Source organism: Hydra vulgaris, chromosome 09 (genome assembly GCF_038396675.1).
Source record: "Hydra vulgaris chromosome 09, alternate assembly HydraT2T_AEP".
NCBI classification, from domain to species: Eukaryota; Metazoa; Cnidaria; class Hydrozoa; order Anthoathecata; family Hydridae; genus Hydra; species Hydra vulgaris.
The window spans coordinates 55053453-55062011 of NC_088928.1; positions in this window are offsets into that span (position 1 = coordinate 55053453).

Here is an 8559-nt window from a genome sequence, read left to right on the forward strand (position 1 = left end):
TTTCACAATTAATTTACTGTTTTTCCATTTTATGGACGTTTTTTAAATGAACAAAACACATTTAACACATTTAAAGAACAATTTTCTTGATGAAAACGGCGTTTTAGAAAAGTTATTTAGGTGACATTAAAACTAAAAGTAGGTGTTTAAAAGTATGTGTTAAAATCAAGAAAACTACTTCATCATAGATGATGAAGTTTTCTTGATTTTAACACATGTTAAAAGCGATTAGAAAGCGTTATCTAGCATAAAATGACGCCCACGTTGTGTACACAACAAATAATTAAAAATCTTTTTTTTCTTGTAAAAAAACTAACTTCTCTTTACTAAGCTAAACTCTTCTTTTTACATAAATAAAAACTTTTTGCATACTTTATTTTTTATTTATTATTATTAGCTTTTATTTCGCTGAGTAAACAATATTACAACTTTTCATATAAAATAAATAATATTGTAAACAATATACCTATAGTACCTTGATAAAAAACGTTTTTAATTTTTTTTTTGTTTGTCATATATATATATATATATATATATATATATATATATATATATATATATATATATATATATATATATATATATATATATATATATATATATATATATATATATATATATATATATATATATATATATATATATATACATATATATATATATATATATATATACAGTTATAATCAGTCAGGGACTCAAAGAAGGTAAGGATGATACGTTTATTATGACAACCTTTTCAAAGAGCCCCTTTAGTCACTCATTAAAAAAAAAAACACTTTAACTTTTAAAGTAAAATAAAAATTCAATAAAGCAAAAACTCATAGAGTAAAAAATTGAAAACAAAAAAATTTTAAAACACATAAGAAGAAAAAAAAGAAAAAAAAGAAAAAATATAAAAAATCTGAAAACAAATACTGTAAACTATAATACTATGTCAGGAATTAAGGAGATGCATTTTAGTTTGTGGTTTAAACGATGAAATGCTTTTTAGGTCTTTAATATTTTTATTTTGGAAATAATTCCATATTGATAGACCACGGTTTGTAATTAGAAAACTTGACTACTATGATTTAATTTTCCCTAGGTGATAGTCGTACCTGGTATTTGAACGCAGATTAAATTTTTCAGAAAATGATATCAAGAAATTATCTGAAAAAATGCTTGGTACATAAATACAAATAATAAATAATCTCTTCAGTGACGGATTTATTGGTGTTTGGGGTAGCTAACTAACTTCCAGACTAGGATAAAACTCAAAACATTTGCATGCTTATACTTATGTCAAATTACAATGCTTTGCAAAAAAATGCGATTATTGGAGGCTGGGAACAATTAGGCTCCAAAATTTCATCGTTCCTCTATTATATATATATATATATATATATATATATATTATATATATATATATATATATATATATACATATATATATATATATATATATATATATATATATATATATATATATATATATATATATATATATATATATATATCAGCGTTCAAAAACTATGACATTAAGGTGTGACTTAATTGACATAGTGTTTTATGGTTTGACCAGTCTTTGCGTTAATAAGGTATAATATATATATTAAATATTTCTCAACTGGGAGGTAATCCACTGTTATTCAGGGTGGTAGCCCTCCCACCATCACAGCAATATTAAGAAAGCACATAATTAAACATTCCTTCAACTTGTGCAAGGTATTATGATTAATAAAGTTGGAGCAAATGGTTACTCAGCCATTAAAAACTTAGCACCGTCTATCGCACACCTCGATATCTGGATAATGGAGCTCCTTAACATCATTTCAAAATCGAAAGCTACTATCAACCTGCAAGCCAACCAAATAAAAAACTTGAACAAAAATTAGCAGTTATTGAAACCAAAATCAACTCTCAACCAGACACCCAATCAAGCCCACACCAGTCATCCTGGAGTAATATTGTCAGAAACAAGCCAAACTCGTCGCCACAAATCGGTCAAGTCCTTGTCGAACTAAAGCAAGCAGCTAAACGTAAAAAGAATATAATAATATTTGGTGTCCGTACCAGTGTCCGTAGCGAATGTCACCCAAACATCACCACCAGCGTTACCCTGCATCACAGAGATCCTAAACGTTATAGGCCTTACCAATGATGATGTTAGTTTCTCCAAGCGTCTTAACACAAAAAAAGGATCAAATTGTCTGCCTATTGTTGTAGAATTCAAGAACATTACTAACAGAAAATTAGCTCTGATAAACTCTCGTAAACTCGCTACACATGAGAATTTCAAGACATACAGAGTCAGTCCCGACTTGTCTCCTGCCGAAAGAGAACTTGAGTACCAACTACGCAAAGACCGCAACATTCGTAACGATAAACTACGTAATGATAACCCTGATGCACCCTTTCGCTGGGGCTTTCGCGATGGAGCAATCATCAATATCCGCGGTGCCCTTACTTCTCGCTCCACTCCAACTAACCAGCATTAATCTCAACACCAATCGCTTACCAACCATCTGTACCACTAATATGCGCTCACTCTGTAACAAAATTGAGATTTTAAATCAATTTCTCATAGATACCAACATTGACATTGCCTGTTTAACTGAAACCTGGCTTAACCCTAGCGGTAAGCAAATTATTCTTTCTCAAATCAATAATAGTTACACCTGCATAAGCACTGAACGTCAAGATCAGTTACCATTTGCATCAATTTTATTAACCATAATACCTTGCACAAGTTGAAGGAATGTTTAATTATGTGCTTTCTTAATATTGCTGTGATGGTGGGAGGGCTACCACCCTGAATAACAGTGGATTACCTCCCAGTTGAGAAATATTTAATATATATATTATACCTTATATTAACACAAAGACTGGTCAAACCATAAAACACTATATCAATTAAGTCACACCTTAATGTCACTTTTGGAACGCTGATAGAGGAACGATGAAATTTTGGAGCCTAATTGTTCCCAGCCTCCAATGATCGCATTTTTTTGCAAAGATAAAATAGAAAAAATAAAGTTAACTACAGACTACTCGTTTAACTTGGTGCCAAAACAAGAAATCGAACTAACAATTGCTCGTGTGTACCCAAAATTACTCCCTCGAGGATACTCTTCTTGCCTAGTTATATGTGCCTATATCCCGGTTTAGTCTAAAAGTGAGCAGCGCAATGCATCTTATCAACTTGCACAACTTTATTTGTCGTTCAATCTCAATACACACCCCACTAGAAAAACATCTATTCTTGACATCATCTTGAGTAACGCCCCTAAATGCTATGTTTCGAATACCCTTCCTAGTTTTGGTAATTCAGATCACTTTGTTGTAGTTAGTTAACCTCCTCTAAATCACTATAAATCTACTCTCTCGGTTCCCCACAAGGTTGCTTACCGGTCAGGTAGAATTGCTGACACTGTTGCACTGATATGATCTACCAATATTGAAATCTTAGTTGATTCACCGTATGAAATACAAGTTGCTTGCAACAACTTTTATCATTCTATACCCTCTGCCAAAGACATCTGCCAACCTCTAAAATCAACAACGCTCGTTAACCCTAAGCCTTCGATGACACCACTTATTCAAGGCCTTATAAAAAAGCGTCAACAACTCTTTTTCTCCGGGTACTACAAATAGTGGAAAGCACTTGCAAATCGAATTAGTAAACTAATTACCAAAAGAAAGAGAATCTATAACAGGCGTTTCACTACTGGAAAAACTGATTTTTGGCGTGAAATCAATCTTGCTGATAAAGGCCAAATCACCATCCCTATCTCTGAGACACTAGCAAACCAGTTAAATGATCATTTTTAAAGTGTTTGGACTGGCAAGAAACAACCCAGCCTCTCATGCTTCATTAACCGAGAGGCAAACCCGCCTTCTACCCCCATTTTTACCCTTAATAACATTGTCAACCAACTCAGCAAACTCAAACCAAGTTCATCAGGGCTAGATGATCTTTCTCCGTTTTTACTCAAATCTGCTCGCTTTGAAATCACCTCATCACTCTGCATCTTATACAACCGCCTCATAGAAAACAGTTACCTACCTGACCAATGGAAATCAGCAAACATAACACCGATTCCAAAAATTTCTAACCGACACTCGTCTAATGACTATCGACCAATTGCCATTACATCCGCATTATGTAAAGTTTTTGAACGTATTATTACCATATTCATTGTCCATCACACCAAGCACTTATGGGTCTCAAATAAACAGCTCGGTTTCCTTCCGGGCCGAAATACGATGGACGCTATTATTCAAATTATAGAGGACTGGAGTCATACAAAAGATAACAACAAATCAGTTTATGCAATATTCTTTGATTTCAAAAAAGCTTTTGATCTTGTCAGTCATGATAAGTTACTGTTAAAGTTAGTGAACATTCTACCTAGCTGGCTCATCTCTTGGATCGCAGCTTACTTATCTAACCGTCAACAAAGAATTAAAACAAATGATCATACCACTGACTGGAAATGTATTGAAGCAGCTGTACTTCAGGGTAGTGTTCTAGGTCCAATCCTGTTCATTCTGTTTATTTCCGACATTAATGTCTATCTTCCACCTGAAACCATCCTCGAAAAATATGCTGATGACATACTGACCTATATAATTAATGATAAAGTTCCTACCAACCTACCTCAACCCATTGTTGATGGCGTCGCTCTTTGGTAAAGGTAAACGGAATGAAACTTAATGGCCCGAAATGTAAAATCATAAGAATTATTTCCAGATGCTCCGAAATTCAAGCTTTACCATCCATTGTACTTAATAATACTGAACTTGAGATAGTCAGCAGCCACAAATACCTTGGAATCATGCTCAATAAGAATATTGATTGGGATGAACAATGGACAAAAGTTCACAACAATATAAAATCAGTTCCATATCTGCTCAAACGTCTTAAGCAAATTGGACACACTCAGCCAAACCTTTTACAGGTCTACCGATCTTACGCTATTAGCCACTTGATATATAGTGCTCCTATTCTCACTTCGTGCAGTGCTGCTGCAAAAAGAGAGATCCAACATTTTCATAACAATGCCCTGCATATTATTGGAATTGATGCAACCAATTCAAGCAGCTTTAATATTATTCTCGACATTGAAGAGTTACTTGACAGGATCTGTATTAATATACTCAAAAAGATCCTTGCAGACCCATGCCATCCTATAACCACTAAATTAACTCAAACCAACAGCAGAAACCCTAATAGACTCCCGTATGCTCTTAACACTGCAAAAACTACTACTTACCAAAAAACTTTTATTCAAAAATACCTCCGTATCCTTCGGATACGGAGGTATTATTGGAAGCTCTACTGCCTTTTCAATGCATAAATAATATGTTCCTCCCCTGTATTGTTAGCAAACTATTAATATTTAAGGACAGATAAAATTGTACAATTCATTACTTGTAATGCTATTCAACTTTAAATAAAGATTTATAAATATATATATATATATATATATATATATATATATATATATATATATATATATATATATATGTATATATATATACATATATATATATATATATATATATATATACATATATATATATACACATATATACTTATATATACATATATGAATACATATATATATATATACATATATATGTAAACATATATATATATATATATATATATATATATATATATATATATATATATATATATATATATATATATATATATATCTATATATATATATATATATATATATATGTATATATATATACATATATATATATATATATATATATATATATATATATATATATATATATATATATACATATATATATATACACATATATACTTATATATACATATATGAATACATATATATATATATATACATATATATGTAAACATATATATATATATATATATATATATATATATATATATATATATATATATCTATATATATATATATATATATATATATATATATATATACTATATATATATATATATATATATATATATATATATTTATATATATATATATATATATGTATATATATATATATATATATATATACATATATATATACACATATATACTTATATATACATATATGAATACATATATATATATATACATATATATGTAAACATATATATATATATATATATATCTATCTATATATATATATATATATATACATATATATATATATATATATATATATATATATATATATATATATATATATATATATATATATATATATATATATTGATAGATAGATAATCAGTTAGTAAAATGGATTCGTGCTTTTTCTGGCCAATAGAAAATAAAGAATCTTATTAGGAGATTATACATCGAATTCGATACAGGGAATTAACAGAGTACCTCAAGTCCAGTGCTGGGACCCATACTATTTGTTCTATACATTAATGATATGTTGGACAATATTACATGTCACTGCAAACTGTTTGCAGATGACACAAAGATAATAGCTGCTGTTTCTAGTGAAACAGACAATTTAAATTTACAAAATGCTGGTGATAAAATATGGAAATGGGCTAAAACATGGTCTATGACTTTCAACGAGGAAAAATGTAATGTTTTGCACTTTGGTCAAAATAACCAGAACTATAGCTACGAACTAAATAAACATAAAATGGAAACAACTGAAAAGAAAAAACACTTGTCTGTATTGTTTATTAAAGACCTTGAATGGAAGGAATGCAACTGTAATTAATAAAGGAAACTGTTTTTAAGATTAATAAGGAAAACGTTCAAGAGTAATAACAGATTCTTAATAAGATAATTGTATCGATCATTAGTAAGACCTCATTTGTAATATGCAGTGTCTGTCTGGTGTCCGTACTTAAAAGGTGACATTAAACCTGTAGAAAAAGCGACTAAAACTATTAATGAGTTAAGAAACTACAGCTATGAAGACCGGCTAATAAGATTAAAAATTATGTCTTTATAAACACGAAGAGAAAGGGGTGATCTAATCTATCATTATAAAATCCGCAGGAGATTCGAAACCATCAACTGCATAAACACTTTAAATACCAACCAACTGGATTCAAGAAATCGGCACTCCATCACAGAGCAGATCATAAAAGTGTGTTTACCAAGATACACTTTTTTTACTAGCAGAATTGTAAAGAATTGGAATAAACTAAGTTCACAAACAGTAAATCAAGAAACTATAAATAAATTTAAAAACAAGATTGACAATGATTATTTTATAAACAATCGTTTACAACAGCAGTTTAATTTTTAATTTAGATCTTGATAAAATATATTTCATAAATATTTCAAATTTACAGCGTTTGTGAAACCATTTAAGAAAATTTTAAGAAAGAAATCATTTAATTGCAGTGATAGATTTTACTTTAGAATGTAAGTACTATTTAATCACATTAAATATTTTATCCAAAAGAGAATCGATATGTATTAGAATATGGTTTAGAAAATTGCGTTAAGCTGTAAAATCTTTTTTTATTTTTATTTTTTTAACTTAAATAACTTTTTGTATCCACATGAATCCAAGCGAATCTTTTAACAATGTAAAGCTAAAGTTCCAAGGTGTACAATGGGGTAAAATTTTTCACGACATCAATCCACATTTTTTGTAATTTAACTTTTTTTCAGATCACGTGCGCTCTTTTTTAAAAATAGTTATTTGAGGTATGGCGGAAACATAATCAATAAGAAAAAAATTCGCGTTTACTGGATTTTATTTTACAAAGACTTTGTGTTACTGATGTAACTAAAGATTCAGAGAGGTCTTTGCAGTTAAAAGTTTCGTGTTTGGCATCAAAATTCGCAACAAAATGGTCTGTAGCACATATGATGGTGGACCGTTTCTTATACAAAAATAAAAGATGGTTTGAGGGAACAGATGTAGAATTTGGAATAAGTATATATCAGCGATGTCTCTTTTTATCATTTGGAGGATTTCAAGGACGGCCCAAAAAAAACTTTAAAGACTCGTTTTAGTAAAATCGTAAAGTGCAACTGAGTTGACCACAGCTGCTGAAGTAGCATGTTGTATGTCGGGGCACGGAAACTACGCTACTTTAATCAGAAAAAGTTTAAAATTATCAGAAAAAATAAAATCAAAAGACTTTATTTGTGGTGGCAGGCAGTTGAATTGTGAGGAGACATTAGCTTATTACATTGACACTAAATGTACAGCTTATTCTTATAAACAGACGCGGAAGTGATCTTTAAAGGCAGTGCATACAGTATTTTTATCTTATTATAATCTATGCATGTCAAAAAAGTTATGCTATCCATTAGTTGAACATATTTCTATTTCAGAAACACGTGCTAAAAGTTAACCTACAAGCCATACTTGATAAAACTACTGAACGCCTAATTAAAGCCCAGTGTGAAGTTCTTAAAAATTATACTTTTACTACGCCATTCACATTAATTAGCCATTGGGGATGTGACGGTAGCTCTGGTCACATCACTTATAAACAGGTATTTAAAAACTCTGATGCTGCTTATGAGTTTCTGTTTTGTACTTTCATTTGTTTCGTTGAGTCTGAGTGACGGCCAAAATTATATTTGGCAA